Source organism: Cygnus atratus, chromosome 12 (genome assembly GCF_013377495.2).
Source record: "Cygnus atratus isolate AKBS03 ecotype Queensland, Australia chromosome 12, CAtr_DNAZoo_HiC_assembly, whole genome shotgun sequence".
NCBI classification, from domain to species: Eukaryota; Metazoa; Chordata; class Aves; order Anseriformes; family Anatidae; genus Cygnus; species Cygnus atratus.
The window spans coordinates 4,494,617-4,520,020 of record NC_066373.1 but is presented as its reverse complement, the minus strand read 5'-3'; the positions used below and the strand labels follow the sequence as shown (position 1 = coordinate 4,520,020).

General features: G+C 37.7%; 1 protein-coding gene across 13 annotated transcripts in view; it reads left to right on the top strand.

Moving 5' to 3' along the window:
• Positions 1-25,404, top strand: part of CDH13 (cadherin 13) — a 477,794-nt gene that overhangs the window by 55,184 nt on the left and 397,206 nt on the right. Inside the window, exon 1 of one of the 13 annotated variants that reach the window (XM_035543531.2) lies at positions 8,960-9,034. The exons of the other annotated variants lie outside the window; for them this stretch is intronic. The gene's annotated coding sequence lies outside the window, so the exon portion shown is untranslated. Of the gene's footprint in view, positions 1-8,959; positions 9,035-25,404 lie in introns of those variants that run through there. 13 annotated transcript variants of the gene reach the window in all.

Genomic DNA, 25,404 nt, shown 5'->3' with positions numbered 1-25,404 from the left:
AAAATATGATCCCTTAATGCATGCCATTTTTATGTAGTTGGGCTAACTGTGAAGGCTAGAAGTGTATTTCAGTGGTAAATGTGATTATGAAAGGTTTTAATAGACTCCAGACCATGCTTTGCAACGGAAAAAACCTCTCCAGCTCAGAGCAGTTTGGGGCTGGGACTGTGCAGCTCTTACTTGCCACTGTCCTGCAGTGATGCTGCACCCTGATTTCTAAGCCCCTCGGGGAGCTGCTGTCTCTGAAGGTTACAGAACCTGCTGGTGCCTTTTTCATCCACCCAGTTAATCTCTTTCAGGCCCATCAGAACGACGGTAGTGCAGGCAATGGTCAGGATCCTAGTAAAATAGTTTACCTGGCTCTACTCCTTCTGCAATGGAAAATAGTTCATGTAAAAGAGAGGGATGTAGTGTTGCTGATAAAGCAGAGAGTTCAGCTTGGGCATACCAATATTGTACACTATAGACCTTCTCGATTAATTTGTCAGGTTAAACAGCAAGAAGAGATGTTCTTCTCTTAATGGTTTATCACTGTAGCACAGGTGGTGTTTCAAGTGACAGCAGGTTCCTCTGAGACCAGCATACTGTCATTGTTTTTTTCTCTTTTTTTTTTTCTCTCCTCCCTTAGTAGGTTATTCAGTTTAGAGCAATTTAAACACGATCCTAAAAGTAATACAACTTGATTTCTTAAACTAGAACTTCTGGCAATTTCCTTGAGCTGAGCAATTCTCTCAGTAGTCATTTTAAAATGTCCATTTATAGCACAATGGCTTGCAAAATTACCCCATCTCTGGCAGTGCATTTGCAATTGGGTAATACTAACGCCGCTTCACGTGCACAGTTTTGTCACCTTTCTGCATTACTTGTGAATGGTTCTTATCTTGCCATGAACTTGCCCATGTTCTGCTGTGTCTTCAGTTCAGTGCAGTGGCTGATATTTGTGAGTTGCCTGGGTATGTGGCCCTGAGCAAGTTCTTATGATGGCAACATGTTAGCTGTTTTCCATTTACCCATGTCCTTAATATTTTGATGTTAAAAAATAATGATGGATGATCATCAAAATCCTGAAATCGTCCCCAAAGTGAGTATATAGTTGTAAGGAATATGAAAGGACTGTTTGGTCTCTGACTAGGAAAAGAGTAAACTCCTACAGATAACTATTAGTAGTAGAGAAAGTTTGCAGTTGATTTAAAAGCTGCTCATGGAATCACTGACTGTGGCATCGGCTGAGTCTCTGCTCTGGAGCAGGGCTTTCCCTCTTCCCAAGTCAGTGGCGGCACAACAGGGGGTTGTCTGGCTCCATCCTGCTCCGTGATTTCTCCCCAGGAAAATTTGGACACGTGAGTTGAATAGGAGCCATTGCATGCTCCTAGAGACCTGGTGAGGACACAGAGGAGACCAGAACTGTGCGATATATCACAGTGCAGTCCTGGTATATGTCGGAGGTAGATGTCACCCAGGCAATAGATTGGCCTAATGTCTGCTGCTGAATCAACACGGGTCTCATGGGGAAAGGAGATTTGCTTCCTAGTGTGTGAAGCAGCACGTTTAACAAACACAGGTGAGAACCTGGCACTCAGAATTAATCAGAGGTGGACTTCAATCTCCTGGTGCGAATGCAGAAAATAAAGGTTCCTTCGGGATGTCAAAAAAATAAATGATGTTAGTGAAACTATTACTTCTCTGTAGTTTAAAGTAACTGTTACGAACACAATTTCAAAGATAATTTCAGATGGCTTATTGGATTTGTTTCTGAAGCAAAGTGTATTACAGCAAAAATAAAATAAATAAAAATCCAGCAACATTATAGCTACTTTAATTGCCTCTTAATGTGTGGTGTTGCCAAAAGTAGAAACATGATTAAACAGAACCCGTTTCATTCTCAATACCATCTTTTTTCATTAGTGTTATAATGCTCCCTTGAATGATTTGATTCTTGTATTCAGACAAAAATGTAACTGGCTGTTGGTATAATCTTGTTAGAATTCAAGTGACCTGTCACTTCACAACAAACATGGTTATTTCTTGATTTAGTTGGCTTCTGAAGTGACCTCAGATTCACTTATGCCTGAAATTATCTTGCAGGCTACAGATTGGAGTGTTCCTGGAGTGTTGCTTGCTAGAGCGATGAGAAATACTTTAGTATAAATTCCGATATAATATTAATTGTATTAATGGCATGCAAATGAGGTCATACAAAAAGAAACAGACAGATGGTTTCTTTTTACCTCTGCCATTGAGTTAAGTGATGTGATATGAAAGAGTGATGTAAATGCTCCTTAGACTGTAACAGCTCTGAAAATAAGTTAAGCAATGTCTGAGCTGTCACAGGTGTTTGAGCACTGACAGTTAATGGCTGATACAGATCCATGAAGAAGTTGCAGGTGTGATAGAGCTGCATCCTGGTTTTATTATGGGCTTATTTAAATAGCAGTTCTTTGTTTACTTCAGCTTTCTGAACTTTGATAGACTTGCAGATATGTGGTGGGGAACCAGCTGTCTGTAATCCTGTCATTCTTCTGCCCCCTGTCTCTTTTTTGCCTCTGGACTTTAAACTCCTCAGGGCAAGGAGCAGCTCTCCTTGGATGTTTGTTTTCCTTAAAACAAAGGAGCACTAATGTCTACTGGAGGCACAGAGGCATTTCTGTGGAGCTGGTAATTGGGCAAATGGCTACGCTGCAGGAACAAATTCTGCATCTAATTTCACCTTTGCACCCACACCGTGGTTGACTGGGGGCAGAACTTAACCCTTCAGGAGTACAGGCTGTGTTTTTGCTTGGTGTTTGTGTGGCCTTGATTGAAGGCTTTTTTTTTTTTTTTTTTTTTTAAAACTAACTACAAGTATTAATTTATTTTGGTATTTAATTAACCAGCATGATACCAAAGGGCTTATGCTATTTCTTATTCCTGATGTACTTCAAAGGTATTCCAGTAACCTTTTTTATTTCTCATGTTCTGATTAAGAATGTAATTAGACTTTATGTAGCTGAATCTAATTTTTACTACTGATAATTATTGAAATGAGACTTGTATATTCCAAACAAAATATCAGGATCCTCTCGTGTTAAGTATGTCTGTATTGCTTTGATTACTTTAATCACTTTTGCAGTGCAACTTCTAACATGCATTTTTTCATACACATCTACACACATTACACTGTCCTTCCCCAGCTGGTTAGGATTTCACTTTTTCTTTGAAAATCTGATTTCCTTACCTTTAAATCTGTGCCTTCACTCATCAAATCAATACAGCTGTAGAGTAATCTGTTTAGTGTTAATTGAGAGTCAAAGGAAAGGCTTTCATTTTATTTTTCCCAGCAACAAGAGAATACTAGTTTTTCAAAGGAAGTCTTTAAAATGGGAAGGAGAAAACCCCATACCAGTTGTATTTTTTATTTTTTTTTTATTTTTTATGGACTAGGCAGGTAAGTAGGAGAAATGGCCAGATTTTGTTCTGCACATCCCAGGCATTTGACCTGCTGGTCAAGTGTGACCAGAAGAGAGTATGCACACATTCAGTTACTTGGGTATCTTTGATTCCCTATTTGTACTGTGGCTTTGTTTAGGAAGACAATGGCCTTTTCCTGAAGTAAGAGGTATGAAGGCTCTTGAGCTTTTAAAATAATTATTTAATTACATTGTGGTTCTGTCTTAATCTTTCCCTGAGACCCCATCATGCTAAATGTGATGCTAAGCAATGAGAATGCCTCCTTAGAGGATTTTTGAAGCTAATTGCTCGTAGCCAACTGTACTGGAAATTTTCTCATGGGGTCCTTGTGCAGACTGTGATGATAAGGTTTTCCACTGATTTTGTTGTTGTGGTATGGATATAGGTATTTTGGAGATGAGGTCCACTGCTCGTATGCTGAAAGACCATCTTAGAATTTCTCTGGAGGGAACAATCGCATGATCCTCAATGTGTTTTTTCTAATTGAAAAATAAAAATAAAAAATCCCTAAAACTAAAGTTTTCTTCTGATCCTCAAAAGTTAAAGCTAAAGGTCCCTGTGGAGGAGACCCTTTCATGTCTTTATTTTATATTGGAGTTAGATTGAATGCAGAAGTATAAATAACTGAATAATTTAGGCAAAAGCAGAAGTAAATCTGGATTTTTGTGGAAGATGGAGCACTTAAAGTAATGAGAATGTTTTGATGACAACATTCTCTTTTCCTGTGAAACCAGCCTGCCGTAATGAGGAATGGATTCTACTATTAATGTTGAATGTTGGCTTCGTTGTCTCCCCTTGCAACTTCAGCATTACTTAAATTCAGTGGGGGAAAGATTTTCATTTATTGTTTCTGAGTGCCAAGACACAAATCAAGTGTCTTGACAAGACACTTAGGCAAGTCTGGAGAAAAGTGCATCTAATTCTAGAGACAAATAGGGAGGCTGTGGCTGCTGAGCAGTGTTGTGTAGGCACTTCGCTATGGTGTTTTCTGACTTCACTGCTCTATCGTCTCTTATGTGCCAGGCTGTATGTTCAGGTAGACAAAATGGCTTGTTCATAGGAAAGTAGCTTGGCCCAGGCCTTCACTGATGCCAACAATGAAATGCCCAATTTCCTATTAGGTGGAATTACGTCCAGTTACAGAACTGAAACAGCTGTTTGGAGAACTGTTTAGCAATGAGAAATGCAAGAAAAATGTCCCCTGTCCCCATACTCTGGAGAAGTAGAAAGCACAGATGGGCAGAGCCTCTTCTACCCATACCTGGAATTAATTCCACTTCCTCTAACGCTTTTCCTTCACCAAGTATTTGCTTTCATCTCTTCCTTTGCTGACGGTGTTTGTGACAGGAAGAATGGGCAGCTGGACATAGATATTGTTCTGTCACCCCATGACCAAATTTAGTGCGGTCCTTTCGACTTCTGTTTTGCCTTCTGCCTCTTCACCATCCCATCACAATCTGGTTGCCTCTTCTCAAACCCGTTTTACTGCCTACTGGTGTGCTACCAGTGAGAGACACGCACATGGGAGCTTAGGGGGCTCGGGGCGTGTTGCCTGCCATCGTGTTAGTGCTGGTGCTGCACTGGCTGCCCTGAGCTGCTGCCTGTGGTGCCCCGGCTCTGCCTGTGGCTGGAGTAGGCACCCTCACAGTAAAAACACTCCAGTTCTCCCCATCTGCTCTGCTGCTTTCTTCCCTCCTCTCCTCTCAGGTCAGATGTTCACTCAGATTTGCCAGGGGCCTCTTTACCTGTGTGGGCTGGGACATCCCCCAAAAGACACCTCCTGCTGAGGTCTGAACCTGAACATTCGCTGGGACACACTGTAAAGGAATAAACAACAGCCAGTCTTGCATTGCTTGAATCAACCTTTTACCAAGTCTGATCAATTCCTATTTCAAATAACATTCACCAGGTGCAATTCCAATTGTTTTACATGCGTGGCAGTTATTTCCATAGTTCCTGCTATTGCGTGGTGTGAAGCTGTTTCTCTTTCATCTCAAACTTCAGCATATGGAAACTTGATCTACCAGTCAGCAGCAAAATTCGGTGCGTGCTTGCAGCATGTGGATCAGGAAAATCGCAAGTCAGTGTAACTGGGTACAGATGCCTATCATCAGTGTTTTGTGAGTATAATGGTGGCTTTTAGCCCTTGAATATACAAAAAGTATGCACTTACTTATTTTAGGCAGGACTCCATCCTTTCGAGATGAGTCACTGGCATTTCTGCCCAACCCTAGCGTACTGGCAGAATTAGTTGCATTGTCTCGAATGCTAGGGGATATGTTTTCGCATTTTAAAGGATAAATGTTAATGTACAGCAGTAATCAGTTGGTGCAAACATTATTCTAAATCAGACTGATTAATAGTTACATTATGATGGGTTCTATTTGGACACAAATCTGGATGTTATGGTTTTGGCAGCTGAGCAAAGACCATGTGTTTTGACTGCTTGGTTTGGTTCAGAAATCAGATGTTCTCTTCTGATCAGTGTCTGTAAGGATCTGGCTGCTTTCTAACTGCTTGCAAAAGATGCAAAGCAGTCTTACTGCTTTATGTGGACCAGATTAAAAAAAAATAATAATCGTCCAAATCTTTGTTCTTTTTTATATATTTACTAAAAAGAAAACTCATATTATATATATATATATGCATCAAATGCACTCGTATATGTATTATGTTTATATCTAGTGGAAAAAGTCTCTTAGAACATACTGATAATTTTGTAGGTTGTTCTTGATGTTTGCTTGTTTTACCTGAATATTCTTTTGAATGGGCTTATCCAGACAGCAGTCCAAAATGGATGAAAGAATATGAGTTTGTATGCAGTGGGGACTCTGCAGGCTGGCTAACTCATTTTCCATACGCATGCAATTCAGGTTGGGTCCCCCAAGGGCTGGAAAGTTGATGAAGCAAAATTGAAATGTAAAACAACCTTCTGAACTTCTTTATTACTAAGCAAAAAAAAAGTTTTTCTATACTTTTGAGTTGTGAGTCAGAATAAGGCTTGTTTGCAAATCCAGTAGAATGAAATGTAGATGTTCTGGGTATAAGGGGCTGATTTTTACCTTTTGGTGTTTCTTTGCTCTACAGCTGGTGTCACAGAAAAAAAAAAAAGGCTGGCTTCTATTTATTTCGGTTTGTACTCCATTCAATTGCATCTTCTACACTGCAGCTTAGCACCTTTTACTGCCAGATGTTCATCAAAATTTCATGTTACCCTTTCTCGTCTTTCCCCTTTTAATGACCTGATGATTGGCAACAGATGAGCATCCAAATATAAGAAACTATGGCTGATTTATGACAGAAGAGAGAGATCAAGCCAGATTCAGTAGCAGTCTGAGTGGGGAAAAAAAAAAATCAATGACTTCCACAGAGCCTTTCCTGATGGACTTTCTGCAGAGCTGGGAGCCTACACTGTGTTAGACATGCTGGCTCTTGTGTCACTCAAGCCTGGTACCCATCAGTGTTATCCTGAGGTGTGGTATTTGGGGAACCACTGCAGTTCTCTGCTGCTTGGGTAAACCTTGGCTTTGCCAGCAGGGCACTACATGCAAGAAACACACTCTTTGAGCATTCAAGATTTCTGCCCCCTTCCTGTATCTGTTCAGCTGGTGGTTTCATGTGATCTCAGGAAATTCTGGAAAAGTAAATCTATGTAATTCACCAGGATTCATTTGTGCAAATGAAAAATCACTGCATATCCCACACCTGCATGGAATGAACATTCTTTCTTGTCAGGTGAAATGAAGCACTGCGTGGAGAGGCAAGGAAACATTTACCCTGCCTTTCTTCATTCCTTATTTTGAAAGCTTCTGGGGCATAGGTGTGAGCTGCTGGCGCAGTGCTGAGAGTGCTGCAGAATGCAGGCAGCCCCAGGGACCTCACCGGCTTTGAGCAGCACGTGTGCTTGTTGCGACAGGATTGCTTCCTGGAGGTCTGGTGTGAGGGAAAGCTTTCAGCTAAAAAAAAAAATGCTGCACATCTGAATCTCTTTTGTGTTGTTTACAGTTGCTTAATAACCACCACTTTAGTAAATTCTAGGATTTCCAGAAACACGTGGGGTGTTTTCGGTTTGATTAAAAGCAGCATGAGGGGGAGGGGGGCAGGCAGCCTCTTGCAGTAATGGCTTTTTGCTTTGGGGTTGAAATGAGCTGCACTGTTGTACTTATAAGAAAACACCACAGTAATAATATAGCCAAGATGCTGGACGTTTGTTGCTTTATTTGGAATAAATAAGTAGGCAGTTCCTCTACTGGTCCCTTTTGGGCTGAAGATTTTTGGCCACACTATTCAAGTGTGTTGCACTACAGAACAGCACAGAGCCAGAGGATAAACACAATCATCCAACTTAGAGCTCTGAACTTCTATTTCTGGAAATATTAGGAACTATGAAATTCCAGGGAACTTTAGCAAGTCTGAAGGTGATATTTAGTGCACAGGTCTGGAATCACATGGGTTTGTAAAGTAGAGTAACATAGCTGATGTCCACAATAGGCATTTCCAACATCAGTTGAGAAGGGTTGGGAAAATCGTTCACAATAAGTACCTGACTAATTGTACTCTGAATTCCAATAACTGATACCGTCTTTATGTGGTAAACTTAATTTCACGTTCTGTTTTAGACTTTCAGTGCTAAGAAAACCTTCCATTGCATGTGGATTGATTAAAAATAAATAAATTATAATCTCGTTAGAGAACACTTGGTTATGGACCAATTCGCTATGCATCTCTTACAGAACTTGGATCAATTCTGAGGAATGTGCGCAACTGTAAATCACCCTTTTTTTCAACCAAAATATAGACTAGCATCTCCCATATACTTATGCACCCAGTGATTAATGAACACTTTCATTCCATCAGCTTTCCAGCAGTGACTCTATCTTGATTATGTTGTTGTTAGAAATAAAGCACTTAAGAAAACAGTTGAGTTTCATTATGACTGTTTTCAGTAAATAAGGAAGGGAAAAATGCATACCTTTTTAAAAAAAGCAATAGAAGATAGTTTTCTGGCAGTAATGGGAATGGAGGAATCAGTTTTCCCTGTGATAAAAGAGGGTGGCTTTTTATCAATTACAAGAGCAGTTGGATCCCATTAACCATATGCATGTACGTAGACAGAAAGGTAACCAGATTTTCATAAGTGATCCTTCTCTGAGTACTCCATTTTATAAATCTCATATGTATGTGAAGTCTAAAACAAGATATGTCTGTGCCTGACCTAGTTCTCTTGGCTATTTTCACAGTCAATGAAAGAGATTAAGCATCAATTTTTTTTTGGAGTGTAGTTCATGTTTACAAACAAACCTACCTGATAGATAATTGAATATCAAACGGATGCTTGACAGGTCAAATACTGAGGTTCAACACGTATAAAGATTAAGTACTAGTAAATGGTGATACTTTACAGAAGTATCCACACCATTCCATTTCTGGATCTCATCAGAGTTTTACCACTATGGTTTATCTGTAAAGTTGCATCACTTTCTCAGTAGACCAATCTCTCTTGCAGGAACACAGTTTCTACCAACCATTGAACACAGCTTGCATATTGAAAATCTACCAAACCAAAGGCCTTTCTAAGGAAGTTCAGGTTGTATTTCCATGAAATTCATTGTTTTTTCAAGACAGCAGATTATTTCTGTGGAGAATTAGCTCTTGGATGCTGCCACTTTAGCAATTTTTTTTCCTAATAAGTAAATATTTATAAATCAAAGAATGACAAATTTTTCATTAGCAGTTTTTTTTTTTCTATATTGATTCAAGAAACGAACTCTCCTCTACTTTCAACCCCCTTCTTGAAGGGGGCGATAAGTAAAAGTCTGCTTCATTTCTGGTAAGAGAAGAATGCTGACTATGCTTATCTCATTACAGTTCTTCAATATATTTTATTCTTCTTTAGACAGATTGCACTTAGATTAAATTCTCTAATGAACTATTCAGCTGTGCATGACAGCACTGCTGTTAATCCAAAAATTTTCAGTAATTAATCAGGATTATTCCTGTTAACGTAAATGTGACTGTAAGGTGTATCCATCTCAATGAATCACAGTGACCTGTATGAACTTTCTTTACAGCATTTGGAAGTCTGGGCAAATATATTTATGTAACTTTCAATCACCTTGTGCACATGGGTACTTTCATCTCCAAAAACAATCTCCAGATGTTTTTTTTAACATTTCTCTGAGAAAATTAGATGGTATGTTTGAAATAGTCTAGCTCCCAACGTTAAGTTATGCTTACCTACATTAGTAAATGTACTTTTTTCCCCCCATCTTTTTATTTTTTTAAACATGTGCCATTATCTGCTACACTAGGGAGTAAAAATAAGTTAAGTGAATGGAAAATCATGGTTAAAATCAGAACTTAACAATTAACGTTCACTTTGTGTGTGGGGGAATTATTGAGCACACAGCAAAATATACTTTAGTGAACAAAATAATGAAAGACTTAAGAAAAATACAATCATTGTAGAAAACCTTATATACAGTGAGCAATAATCAGTTCTCCATAGTAATAACCAGAAGGAGCGCTTAAATTTTTTTGACATCCCTAATCCTGGAGCCTGGGGAGTGCTATAGAACATTTGCATTAAATTACTCCTCATTTTCACAGCCCAGTCTGCCCTTTCCATAGGTTTCACTGCCAGTACTTGTGAATTTGGCAGAAACCTACAGATTTCATAGCTAATATTGTTATCTCCTGCCAGGAGCATCAGAGTAAGGTGCGTTATATGCTGCATGACAATTAAGTTTTGAAGGAAATCATGCTGATTTTAAGATGTGGCACCCAGGTGTCATAGTTTGTATCAAATTAATGAAATGGTGTCAGAGGAGATACTCATGCGTTGCTTTTGTTCTCTGTATTTCTATTAAGAGTTTGGGTAAACTCTTGCAGAAAGGAGGTGAGCCTGCAGTTTCCAGAACTGCAGTGGCAGGAGGGCTGGAGCAGTTCTCCTGCCTTTGTAAGACATGTGTGATTGCATGTGCGTTGTTCTGCTTTTCCTTTGATTATACAATTCCCTGTGTATGGCAAGGAAGGCTGGGTGATGGGTGCCACTTCTTTCTATTGTTGCCTTGTATTAAATTTTCGAGTGCCATTGTTCACGCTCCCACCTTAAGAGTGATGAGGGGACTAGAAGTGCTCATTCTTGCCCCAATTCTGCTTCCATTTAATGCTTTCCTGTTGCAATCAAATTGCGCTTATTTAGTGGAACATCTCTCTCCTGGGTCAGATATAGACCTATAGGATTAAACTATACCTGTGCATGCTAACATTGCAGATCAGTATGTTTTTAATAGGCATATAGCTTTTTTACCCACCAACGTGTAGACAGTGTTATATCCCAAAGTTAACTAGGTGTCTATAAGTTTTACAGTCACACAGAAGTATTTAAATGGTGGGAGGATTTATCAACATGCCTCATTCACAAACAAGTAGAAAAGAAACACAAATAAAATGTACTAACAATACTGTCATCCAAGATGTGAAGTATACACGTTTTTATAATCAAATTTGTACATAACGTATTTAGAGGAATGGGATAGCTGCTTTTGAAAATCAGAAGTAAGTGTGCCTGAGAACTGTGTGGTGTAGGTGAAAAGTAATTCATGTGCATGTGGTAGCTGGTATTTCAGAGGTTCATGAAGCTTACAACCAAGGCTTGTTTTGCCAGACATGATGCTTACAAGCTGAGGAACCTTCCCCCCATTTATTGAATTAGTAGAGATAATGCTATGTTTCTTAAGTGTTACAGTTAGGACATGTCCTGTTACCCTGTAGCTTGACTTTACAGTCAAGCTTAGAGCATCTGAGTTGGGACTTTTGAGATTGAATGAAACAATTTCAATTAATTAAAGTGGATCAGATTAACTGGGGCTGAGAAGTAGAAATGATATTCTGACGGAAGGAAAAACACTTCAGGAAAACTGTGTTCTGAATTTTTTCCAGTTAAAATAAATAAATAAATAAAAAAAGCTAAGCTACTTCCTAGGCTATTTAGGATTTCCATCAAATGAAGACATTGATCTAATACTTTTACATCCCTTGTTGAAATTATGTCCCTAAGTAGGTGATTTAATGAGAAAAAAACATCTCATCCTTGGCGCATAGTTCAGGTTTTTGAGCCAGGTTGCTGAGGAAAAATATTTGGCATTTATTATGTAGCAGGTTAGACTTAGATGATCACTTTGTTTCCTTTTGACTTTAATACCTATGAAATCTTAGGAATTGTAGAAGATTTACAGTTGCTTCTTTGGAAATATTCCCTGTGATAGTATAGCTATATTATTAAAATGATCCAAAGTCATCTTGGAAGTCAAAAGCTTTACATGTCACACAGGATTTCAGTCTACTGAAAAGCTCACCACGTAGCAATTTTGAGGGGAGGGAAATTAAAAATGCAATCTGAAACTTGGCTTTTCAGGCATAGTACTCAAGTGATTTGCCACAGAGTTCACAAAGGCAACAGCGCTTCTGATTTCACCTTCTTCTGCTATGTCTTTATCATTTATCACAGCCCTTCAAGGAGTTTCTCTTCAGTGCTACCCAGTTCCCACCTTGCTATTATGTCTCCTTATTGTGAGCATGAATCCCAAGTACAGAAGAAGCGTTGTCAGACGGGATTCTCTTTTGAAAGGCTGGGGAAGCTGCCTCAGCAGTGAAGTTGCCAGTCTGATAACTTTTTTCATCCACATTTCCTAGCTGCTTTTACCAAAGAGACAGGTAGCAAGATGGGATCACTGTGGTACCCAATATGTGGAAATGAAATCTTTTTCCCTTTGACAGACAGCTTTTGTTTGCTGGGTAGGTAGACTTTTTTTTATCAGAATGGGGATTATGAAAGTGAGCTAAGAAAAGGAAACTCTCTTGCTGTATAATAAGTGGGCAGTAGGGGGGGAAGTCATGGACCAGCCTGGCGAAAGTACGTTGGTAACTAGTCTTGTAATGGAAAAAGGATGGATCTATATGCTGGTAGTAAGCACACACATTAAATCGCAGCCTTTTAACTCAGCAGACTGCCATTCCTGGTAGTGGATGCATGGGTAGGTAAGCTCTCAGTGGAAAAGGAAAGTTTTCCAGGCAGATGGATATCTTCCCAATGTGATTGCTGTGTCAATCCAGGGAACATTTTTAAGGCAGTGAAGATACGGAGGAAGTTATCATCAAATTATGTTGATATAGGGCATTTTCATAACAGACACCCTGAAAGGAAGTAACAAGAAGAGATGTGTGGGGGAGATGTTTAGAACCTAAGTAAAGAAGGTGTCTATCGTGTGTGTCTGGTTGTTTGTTTATTTTAATTTAAAAGTCATCTGAATGGAAAAAAGTCATAAAGCTTATTTTTCACTTTTAAAAAGAACATTACTGCCTGTGGATCTGCTGGTGTTTCATTTTTCAGACGAGTACAGGACCCTCTTTCAAAGACTGTTCTTGCAAGTGCTTATTCCCTGCTTCTGTCAGTCTGCCCTTATACCTGAGCAGTGTCACTTAAAAGTCAACCCAGTAAGTGTTTTTACATCACATATAGTACCAAACATCTCTGGCATCACTTCTTTATTCCTTAAATGTTATGTTTTCTTTTTGTGTAATCACTGTCCTGCTGTGAGTGCATGAAAATAGGCAGAGTTGTTCTCTCAAATCCTGTTTCTTAAGGCAGTGTAAAGAAACAGAACTGGAAGAGAAGAGAGCTTAAGGGACTCTTAAGAAGGCCCGGACCATAGGTGTGCATAAGCAACACCAGTGTGTTTGTATATCCTAGATAAGAAACGATCAATTAGTTCATCCAGTTCTCATTCTTTGCACTGTTCCCATCTCCTGTAAAATTGTACCAACAGTATTAAGTATTAGTATTAGGCATGGTGAACATTAGGCATTGAAATTAGGCATTTCAAAGCATCCGCTATTGATTTAGGGAGAACGTAGGTAAAACTGAACAGCAGGGAGGAAAAGGAAGGATACAAACCAATGTCATGTATACAATGAAGTTCTCAAAGCCCCAGGGGAAGTACATGATGATATAAACATCTTTGCTCTATTTTCTGACTCACCACTATGAAACAGAAGTTAGCAAGAGAAAAGTTATCTTCAGGAAATAGATACTCATGTGCATAATAAAAAAAAAAAAATAAAAAAAATACCATGACTATGAAGTAGTCTCTTCAGCATAAAGATGTGCATATCACCCATGACTCATTTGAAGGTATTATGCCAGACAATACAAAATAATACAACCTCTTATTTTCTATCCATTTATTCTTTCTGTTCTGCTCTGTGTAGAAGGCGTCATGAAAACCCACAGTTTTACTGCATATTGGTGTAAATTTGAACAACCTATGTTACGTACGTACTGTAATCCCCTGGCAAACAGTATGACACATCAGGATACTTATTACTCTCACTTCATGATCTTATAAATGTGATTTTTTTTTTTTAATTTATTATGAGGAAATATTTCACTGCATGTCCGATTCAAAATCCATTATAATTTCTGGACAGATTCTCATTGATTTCCATAAGTTTTGGAACCATTTTTATGAGTTTTCAGCTTGTGTCAGTGTAGAAAAAGGGAAATTGTGAGGACCTTGGCAGCTTTTTCTCCATATTGCCTCAGAATGTGTCTCCCTTTCCAGAGTCAAGGCACAGCCGCCTTTGCTACTTCTGCCATGCAGAAGTGCTTTCCTATAGCTCTCCGCCTCATTGATTCTCCATCTGTTTTAATTTGAACATCTTTCTGGTGACCTATGTTCACATCTGGTGTAAATATGCTACTATTCAAAGTGTTTTTACTCTGTCAGTTACCATTTTCAGAGAGTGATTTATTATAATAGAAGCAGTGTGCTCTGTGCTGTAGAAAAGGGGAGAAAATCTGGGCATGGCCTCAAGGAATTCTTCTCACTTGACTGAGATTTGGGAAACATGACGTTGTATACTGCCAAGAGACATAACTCTGATAATCCGTCCCCCCCAAATTACCTGGTAAACAAGGGAGAAGGGGGTCAGGCAGGCAGAGGAGGCAGCTGCTATCTGCATTTCCTCGAAGTTGCGAGGGAAACCAAGCCAAACCCCACAGACGTCAGTCACAAGTCTGCCAGCCACTCCAAAAGACATTTGATAACACAAAGGAGTCTGCTGGAAACCTGACCCAATTTTCACAGAGTATAGTGCCTTAATTGTAAGCCAATTCTTCTGTCCTTCTGTGGTTAGGAAAACAATGTACTTCATATAGACAGAGCACAAGATTACCATCTGATAACAATTACGTTCCAAGGTTGTGCACATTTTCGCTTATTTCAACAGGAGATGAACATGGAAAGGAATAGCAAGAGAATTATGTTTGAAAAGGAATTTGAATATAAACCAGGTGGTTAATTTGCTCACATTAGTTAGCATGTTTAACAAGGGAGGGTGCAGTTTGCAGTCAAGTCTCTGGAAGAACATCTCTATTGTTCGCTGCACGGCTTTGCATTTTTTGCTCGCTTTGGATTTGTTCTATAGACATTTTCCCCCAAAAAACCACAAGGTAGGAGAAAATGGCATATGGATGAGAAGTGGCATATCTGAGCGGCTATGTACATCTATTACATGAATTTTTACAGAAGAAAAGGATGCATCATCATGCTTTGATAACAAGCAAATTGGAAGCAATTACTTTCTTTTTCTTCCAGAGAAAAGGGGATCACTTACAGTACTTTAAAATAAGACATTTTTTTCAGTGGCCTAGAGAAAAATAATCTTGTTCTATGTAAGTTGAGACACAACTATGTCTTTCCATCTTGCTGAGTGTGAGCCATTCGTGGAGTATGAATGCATATCCGCACTTACGAAAACGATTGCTGCTGTTGAATTGGATAAGCTGTGGTGATACCATGTCTTAAATACCAATGACTCCTGTTCTCTTTAGATCAGATTTTGATCTTGATCTTTATAACACATTTTCCATTCTGTGAAGATGAGTAGAACAAATTATTTTCTCCAAGGTTTTTTAGAAAGGTATCGATGTTACTATGTAGCATTTGCTCATATGTCTGAGTAGTTGTATGTAGAGTGAAATTCTGGGTATTGCACATACTGGGCACGACAATCCATATAGCAAGTATCTTTGTTCGCAGTTGCTCTGGGCAAAGCACACTGTGCTCAGCATAGGTGGTAGACTTGTTCTGGTCCAGTGTTCCTTCTCCAAAATGTCTCTTAGCCGTGGAAATTTACTGAGCACCTTCAGCCTCCATTGGCTTTAGAGAGAATTGCAAATGCTCAGCAGTCCTGTGGAGCAGCTTAATAGCTGCACTATGTGCTTTAAGGAAAGCTCTTTATGTCTTAGCAGAAGCTCATGTTTTAAAAACAAAACAAACAAACAAACAAAAACTCATGTCTATATAAAAACTACTTACACATCACAAATCATCAGTAGTGGGAAGAAAGCATGTTTCTATTAGACAATAAACAGCATGCAGAATAATTTAAATTGATATCTAGAAGTAAAGCCAAATGCAGATCTCAATTCATTGAAAGCATCCCTACATGAAAATCTTAACACTTGTGTTCTTTTACTATTCTTTCTCGTGCATGGCTTTATTTGCATCTGTTTGCTATTTTCAAATGGGATTTAAAAAAAAAATAATCTCCAAGTAGTGTCATATCAAGGCTTATTTCTCTAATATTTGCAGAGGCTGGATGAAAAAATAAGAAAAAAATAAAAGCATGTTGTGCTGATTAAAACACAGTAATACATTATTAATGAAATAAAACCAGCTTATTGGTTAGCTAATGTTAACAAATGCAACAGGAAAAGCTATTACCTAGTTTGTTATTAGGGTTTTTCTTGTTTATTTTCTTTTACTTAGCCTTACTGCACACCAGCAGGCAACGGAGATGTCCATGTACCTTCTAAGGCTGCTGCCAAAAGTTACGTGAGCTTCTTTCCAGCTCCTTTCCTCAGCTGGCTGTGACACTCGCACTGGCTTGGCCGCTCCAACTCCTTATCCTCCTCAGTACCCCGGTGTTCCCTGCAGAGGTTTTCCTGCAGGTTTGCTTTATCTCCAATCAGTACAAGTATGGCTAATCTCTGACACTGCAATTTGAGGTTTGAATCCTGAAGCACAAATAGTCTACAATTTTCTCCAAGTCGTGATTCGTTGAATCAATCTGTTATTTTTCTTTCAGCTTTTAAATAGTCTTTCAATAGCTCAAGAGAAATTTCAGTTTGCCACCTTGTTCAGTATAATTGCCCTCTTTCTGTCACTATTATGCGACAGACTGACCTATAAAAGGATAGCATTATACTGGTTTATACTATACCTATCAGAATTACAGAAACCAACAAGGCAGCTGTAAGCCCTGTGCTAAGAGGAAGCTATCGATGGTGGTGGTGGGGGGAAATGCTCATCCCTTTTGGTGTCAATCCTATAGCGCTTGTTGTCTGCAAGGCACAATGGAACATCTGGAAGCAAGAGCCCTTCTATTCAGGTAGCTGAAATTGCATTAGCAGCTCTCACATAAAGAACAGGATTAGAATGACAGACCTCCCCACTGACATATTTGTTTTTGAATAAACTTGTCAAATGCAACAAGGAGTGTCATGGCAAAACTTTCCTGCTTCTGCTGTGAGGAGAGCTTCTGCGTGTATTATGACGAGAGGGCTGTCTTTAATTGAGTTGCATTTTCGTGCTGTCTGCTGTAGGTAGATACAATGAAAGAGGACAAAGGGCAAGTTCAATTCATTGCTATCAGGCTTCCTTTCTCCTTCCAGCAGGTAACTGCAAAATAATTAGTGCATGCCTAAAACAGGTGTGTTGTTGAGAGAATTCATAGGGGAAGCAAGAAATTGCTGCAATAGCTTCACATTAATTTATGCTCAAGGTAGACTCACTGTTCTTTATGGCACAACAGGGGACCCTAAATATAATGGGGAATACAAACTAAAGAGGATAATAGAGAAGGAAGGCACCCTGCAATACCTTTGGAGTTCATGCCTTACTCCTGCTTGCCAGAATCTGCTTTGGTGAGCATTCACTTAAGCATAATGAAAGTGTAGCTTACAATATAGCTTTGTAGAAATTAGGTCAGGTAAACTGGAGATATTGTAGCTTTATAAGTTCTTAGTGTATAGTTTAAGTAATAAAAATAATAAAAGAATTAAATGATAGTTTTCATTAATAACAATTCTATTAGTAACAAAACTATTGTGTGATTCAGTACATTGAAACCATGCAAAGGTGACAAGTCTGGTTTTCAATTTCTTAGAAAAACTGTATGTAGGCAGCTTGGTTAACACGTGAACTACTTCAGAATGCAGTTCTGAGTTTGGAAATGCTTCTCTTCAATCTTTATTGCTACCATTTCTTCTCCCAACACTTTATTTATTTGAGATTGTGAGACAGATGATATTTTTTTTTTCCTACGGTATAACCTCAGCTAGTGTATGAAAAAGTGTCTCCATAACTAGGCAGAGCTTGACTTTGTCTATGGTACTCTGAAAGTTGTGAGTTAGTCACTAGAAACAATTTAGTTGGGTTGCTGCTCTTATTCTCCTGGGCTAAAACTTCGTCCTCCTCCTGAACAGAGTTGATCAACCTGTGTTGGGTTGCCCCACTAATGTCTTGTACTGTTGGTTGTGCCAGCTTGGTATGCCTGTAGACCACTATGCTGAACTAATGAAGCTGTTAAATGACACTATAACAGCATACTGAAATGTCTTTAAATAACTCCAAAAATAAGAAAGAACTGGTGGTTCAGTAAGCCAGTGAAGTCCAGCTGTGCAGGTGGCTCAGAATATTTTGTATGAAATTCTAAAATTATTCCTGATATCTTCTAAATAACTTTACCTTTATTTCCTCCTCCATTTGAAAATCAAAAATTGAATTTATTTAATTTAGATCAAGTAATCTACAGTTGATACATCTTAAAGACTAAAAGCAAGCAAACTTTTTCTTCTATGCCAGTTTAATAGCAATCTGTGTTTCCTTGGTGTGAGGAATGTGGCCTCTGAAGGCTCAGGTGCCTTGTTGGTGTCCCTAATTCTCCTGTATGATTGAATGGCAGAAGCATGTAGCAAGTTATCATTCAGATGGGTACCCTAATACACAGGATGAGAAAGGCAAAATGACTAGCTTCTAGACCATGCAGCAGCAGTAAAGAAGTATAATGTTGAAGTAACATGAATGAAACCATACAGCTTGGCTAAAAAATAAAAAATAAAAAAAAATAAAATTAAAATGATGCACTCTGATTTGGGAGTCTTTAACTGTTCATTATGTTCAAAAATGGTAACAAAATGTTTCAACATTTCAGGACCATTTGTTGTGTGTTTTTTTTTTTTTCTTTACCACTCACTTCTAAATTACACAAATATTTTGTTGTTTATTTCTGTCCCAGCATACCTCCCTTTTAGAACAGCAGTATTGCCCAAGGGAGGGAAAATCACTCTAGAATTATTTTTATGGAATATTTTATCTAAGCTATGCATAACGGACCACAACAAATGTCATTCACATTAACTGAATTAGATGGTTTTATTTTATTTCTGCTTTTTGAAGTCTTATTCATCTTCATTTCTGGTCCTAATTTAATCTTTGCTAGTCTCAGATGGTTTTCTGCTCTCCTGTCAAAGTGCTTTAATATTGACCTACCTTGAAGATATTGACTTTATTGTTTTTTCCCTAGGCTTTTCACAGGCAGAAAGATGCATATCAATTATTCAGTAGAAATTTTCTACCTACCAAATTTTTCCCTTGATGTTTTAACTGGAGAGAGAGAGAGAGAGGGAGAGGGGGAGAGAGAGAGAGAGAGAGAGAGAGAGGGACCTTTTCAACATACTGATTTCTCACTACATTTATGATTCTATTTAATTAGAGATGGGTGTCTACTAATGAGTTAACTAATAATTTCTACCTCTTCAATTTTTAATGTAGTACTGCACCAACTTTTTGGAATGAGTTAACGTTGTTGTGGAGGTAAAGGTTATAAAGTATATTAGTCTGTCAATTGTAGTGCAATTTCCAGTGGAAACTTGACCTACACATGCAGTTGTGTATGTATTTGTATGAACTCCTCTCTAAAACTCCTTACTAAAACCACACAGGCCACCTGCATTTTTATAGCTGGCAACTGAACACTACTTAGTGCAAAATGGATGCTCTTGTCTTTGTCATAGCTGTGAAGGGAATTCATGCACATGTGCCCCTTTGAACTGTCCAATAATCCTGGCAGCCTCTGGGATGTAGGATAAGGGAACAGAAATTAAAGCCAAAACAGAGAGAAACCAAATCTAGGCCATAGAAGGCAGCTAATGACAAGAAGTAAATTGCCAAGTAAAAAGGCACAGAGATTAAATAAAAATATGTGGGATGGGATTCTGGCTTCATTGCAAATTAGGCTTGCATGAGGGTTAGGATTTTACCCTTGTAGGTTGGCAGGAGAATTCTCCATCCTCTAAGCTGACTAGAGCAAGCAATGAAAGAAGACTAATTATTCCTTCTTCCTCATCTTTTTTTTAACCAATTTTTGGTGAGCATGGAAACTATATGAACTGTGTTAGTGAAACAAATAATGTGCCAAGAAACATTGATGTGTTTATATTGGATAGAAAAGTATGCAGCCTGTAATGTTGACCGTGCAATTTGGTGGTGCTGAACGTAGAACTGTCATGCACACAACACTGTTGTGAAGCATCTTCTGTGAACTTTCTAAGAGAACATTTTGCACCCCCCAACTCTCAGTTCTTCTTCAACTCACCTCCATTGTTGCTTGCTTCCCCCTTGGGGCTAATTGACTTTCACTAATGAGTTCTTCCTCTAGGTTCTTTACCAATTGAATTAAATATATATTTAGATATTGTAAATCCCTCATCTCACTACATGAAAATAACATATCATAGCAAACTCTTGCTTTTTGGGAATGTTCCTATTTTTGCCAAATCTGCTGTGTCTAACTTTCTGGATTCTCTTTATTTTTGAAAGAAAGGAATAGAACGAGTGGTTTCCCCGACACGTGACCAAACACTTTCTCATTCTCCGTGTGTTCGGTGTAATATTTGTTGCTTTTACTACTTGGCTTTTGTTTCTCTGGCCAATGCATACAAGGGATTTGCAATTTTATTTTTGGCAGAAGCAAACAATTGTCTCATTTGCATTATGGCTTTATCTTTCAAAGTTTTTGTTGTGTTCTACAATGTAGATCACTACTTTGAATTTTTAAATGTCCTGTGTGAGTTTAAAACCTAGGGTCACATTGAGCATAAACCTCTTGTAAGAGTTTTACTTTTCAATTTTGTATATTAATATTGATTTTATGCAAGTTACTTATGAAGAATTTGCTGTCATCAAGGCATTAACAAGTGCAAAATAAAAAGGTAACATTTCAGTATACACAAGCTACTAGAACGACTGTTCTAGTTGAGATGCATTTCATCATGTATAAAAGGCAGAGTCCTATGGAAGCTGTGGATGGTGTGTTTGCTTGTCGCTTCTTCAGTAATACATAAAGAACATCTGTGAGTACTGAGGCATGGAGAACTAAGAGTTGGGCTTGATTATAATTTTCTGCAGTGCTGAAAAGATCATAATAGCTAATGCTTGACTTGCATATCTATATATGAATGTAGCTATTCAACCTAATTAAAAAATAAAAATAAAAATCCGACTTTCAAATTTGAAGCCTTGTTCTTTATAGATCTCTTCTTCCGTCTCTCTTCTAAAGCAAACCTCTCTCTTTAGGGGTGGTGAATACACACAAGAGCAATATAGGAGGAAGTTAATGGTCGTATTCTAGATGTAGCAAATAGATATAGCTTAGATAAATTCTCAGTTTTAAATCTATTTTTAACAGCTCAGGTAACAATCTGTGATTTAAAGAGCTGCTTAAAAAATAATTCTTCTTAACAGCAGTGGAAAAGTCGACTAGCACAGTTTATCACTTCATCTTGATCTATGTGAAGTAACTCAGAGCTGGAAAGGACAGATACTTGATTAACTGGTCCGTATACTTATTTGCTTATAAACCATTGCATTAAAGGTTCCTCCCCAAAATAAATTTGCAGTCTTGCACAATATTGTTGTGAACCTGTATGTGATAGTGTAACTTAGAAATAATTTTGACATGAGTATAGCAGTATCTTACACTAATCCCCAACACTTACTACTTCTGGATTCTAGTCTGAGTCTCTCAGTATTTTCACTTTGCAAAGAGAAAAATACTTTAAGCTGTCACTTTTCTTTTTTAAACAGATAGGCAGGGAGCAGGGGTAACAACATAAAGCTAAGCACACCTCACGTTTCAGAGACTTTGAGGCTTTTGACATGATATTTTATCTCTTGCATGCTCAAAATTGTTACTGATTGTCCCTCAAACAGCCAATATTTGTAAGCATTTATATGGTACTTACTCAAGATTTCAAATCACTTCAAAACACTTATGTAAATGACAAAACCTCCCTGCTAAGTATGTTAATTGTATTGTTTTCATTTACAGATGGGGGAACTTAGGGAGGTTAAGTGGTTTACCCATGGTGTGCACTGAGTTCCTCCGCTGTGTTCCAAGCCAAGAGATGAAGGGAAATCCTTAACAAAATGACTGGGCACACTGGCACTAAGGAGCAGGTATAGGACCTTAGCCCAAAGCCTGCTTACACCTTCTTCACTAAAATGCAGTACAAAAATAAGTAAACTACAGGTGAAAGCATTCCTAAAGTAAAACAAAGCATCAAATAGGCTAATTTGTGGTGCCTTCTGGCTTGCTTTTGGCTTGGTTCCTAAACTTGTTTCTCGCAAGAGAAACTCCTACTGTGCATAGCTGCTTCTTAATAATAGAATATTACTTTACTGATTAATATTTGTGGGACACTTGGTCTAATTACAGTTTCTCACAGCTTCTTTAATTACAGTAATATGAGGTTTTACTTAAGCAAAATATTTCAAATGAGTTTAGCAATGCTTTACAACTTAATTCTGTACATAGAGCACAGCAGCTCACTAGTGGGAGAGGAGAAAACAGTCCTTCCTGAACCCAGGGCACGTGTTTTTGAATGATAAGACATGTTAGTATTTTCGTTTCTGAATCCAAAGATGTAATACTGAGGATTTGCAGAAGCTAGGAACTCTGAAACCTCAGCCTAGGGAATAACTGCAGTGAGCATGATTAACTGTGGATAAAGGGGAGCTCTGTGTAGTGCAATTGAGGATGTCAGTGTTTACTTGTAATTGAAACTGGAGACACAAAATTAAAAGCCTATGATTAGTAAGGCATGCCAATGAAATATCTTTAAGGACTAGCCACTATCCTTTCAAATGAATGTGCAGAGGAATATGAAGTTATTTTTCTTGGTGAGAAATTTTTCTATTTCTTATATGTGATTTGTGTTGAAAAGTGAAAGCTGAAATATGGAGACAAGCCTTGTGAAGAAGTTAGTCACTAATTTTTCCTTCCAGAATGTCACATTTTAAAACGGTGGTTAGACCACATTCATGTTCATTGAATATCCCTGTGGAAAGTACAAAAATACTGGTGTTGGATTTTTGCCATGTGTTTACTAGTAAATGTAAGCATATCGAATACGCAATATTAGTGAAAGACACCAGGCATTAAAAAAGTAGAGAATTCACTAATAGCATGATGTCTGTCAGCTGTATTTCTTAGTTTTCCATTTGTATGTCTCCAGTGCTATTTTCAAACATCACAGCTTAATTTCCTCTCTTTTCAAAGGGCAAAGCTTGAGAGCAGAGGATGTCTGTGACTATTGAGAAAGATAACTTCATTAACCAAAGAGGGGGAGGGAGAAATCCAAACAGGTTTCTATATGCCAATCCCGTGAAAGGAGGAATGACATTCCTAAAGTTACAATCTGAATTTTCTACTTGATAAAATTAATGTTTAGAATAAACTTGAACCAGAACCTTGTGAACACATTATCTGTACTACAAAGGACCTGAACACTTGCTCAACATGGGGATGAATAAGTGAAATGCCGAGGCAATAAACCCTCACTTTTTTTGGACTCAAAACTTCTTTTAGAATTTGCTCTTATCCTTGGAAATTATTTTTATTTACTGAAGTAAAAGTCTGTAGTTTCTAAAATACTTGTGTTTCATAGCATGCAGTAAGACATGTAAATTTGATTATGAAAGTATTATAAAATTTTAAAAAGAAATTATGATTCTGATTTTATATAATGCTGATGTATTTTGAAGTGTAATGCTTCATACTTTCACTATTACAAACTGAAATTTTTATATAGGAGATTAAAAATGTTAAAATGTAAAATGCTTCTATAATTTAAACTGCCTTATACTCTACTATAATCTCCTAGAACTCAGTCCCAAATGTGAAGCGTTGATTTAAATAAATAAATCGGCATTTAAATAATACAAAATTGTTCAATACAGAACATGATCAGAACCCCAATCATTTTCAAATAGAAGTACCTACACAAAAATTGAAGCAGTTGAATAATTTTAAATTGCTTTATACTGTGCAAGCACAGAACCCCAATCACTTCCAGGCTGAAGCACTTATGAAAAAAGTTGAAGTGCTCCAGTAATTTTAAATTGCTATGCACAAGGAAAAGTGCTTTTAAATTATTGCATAGTTGAATTTGTTCTTTAAGACTTCCTATTTTTGTGTACAACTTGAACAGCTCTACTTAGTCAAAATGCACCAAAAGACCTGATTGTATAAACTTATAAACAAATTAAATATCCCCCTATTACAAATAGTAATGGTAGGACATTCCATCATCAACTGCATATACACTGGTGTCGGAATTCTCAATACTTTGGCTACTACACGTAGCTCAAATAAACTAGAAATATAACCCAACCTCTTTAGCCTAAATCTATGATGAAAAATAGACTTCTTCAGATCCCCTTAATTCCAAATTGCTAGACAATATAACCTGTTCAGTTTAGATGGATGCAAAAGCATGTCCTTATGTGGTGTCTGTCCAGGAATTTTTTAAACAAAGATGTGAATCTGACCTCACAATACTTTTAGTCATTATATTCACGTTAGCATAGATGTGGATCTTGCTGTTGCAACTTAAGGCAGAGATTTAACTTTTTCCACAAACTTCAGTATGTTTTATGTTTGTTGCTTGTGTCTTTTCCTTGTGGAATTTCCAGTAGAACAGATGATAGACTTGGTGAATACAGGTAACTGTAGAACTAAGGAAGATACTCGAAGTGCTGTATACGAAGTTAACTGGGGAGGCTACAATAACATACTGAGTTTCCTATCTACTGCAGAAACCTAAATTCTTGACTTTTACGTATAGATTTAAAAAGCAAATGTTAGTTTATTGTGGACATTTCATTGTGGAGTTTGTGGGATACAGCCATAGTTATGTTCTTATGTCTCAGGACTGTCAGTTCATGTAAAAAAAAAAAAATCACAATGTTAATTTGGATATACATATTTTTGTCCAATAGTTCTGTGATGGTTGGTTCTACAACCAACCAACCAAATGCCTGAAATATCTAACAGTTAACTTGCAATATGTTCTAGTAGTGTTGTTCGTTGATAATTGAACTAAGTTCTACAATGAAGAAATAAAAATAAATAGATATTCAGTAGGCTGTTACTAAAGCATTCTCTAGGACTCACCAGATCTCCATGTGGCAGGATTTTCTTTGACTTCCTAATACGTGTGGGGTCAATAGCTGTATCTTTTGCATAAAAGATCTCATTCAGCTTTTAAATGGCAAGCAATTATAACAGAGAGGGTTATAGACCAAGGTCTTAGTTTCATATTATTTATGTTCTAATTAATTTACCAGATAGTGCAATTCTTTTTTTCTTTCTTTCTCTTTTTTTTTTTTTTTTTTTCCTCCTTTGACTACTAAGTGTTGATCTTTAACAGTTATCATGTTCCTAGCTGTAATGGGCTTTATTTCTTTGGAAAGGTCATTCGTGATGCAATGTCACTGTTAACACAAGGGAGTCTGTAAGCTTTGAATATTTTGCTTTGCTGTGATG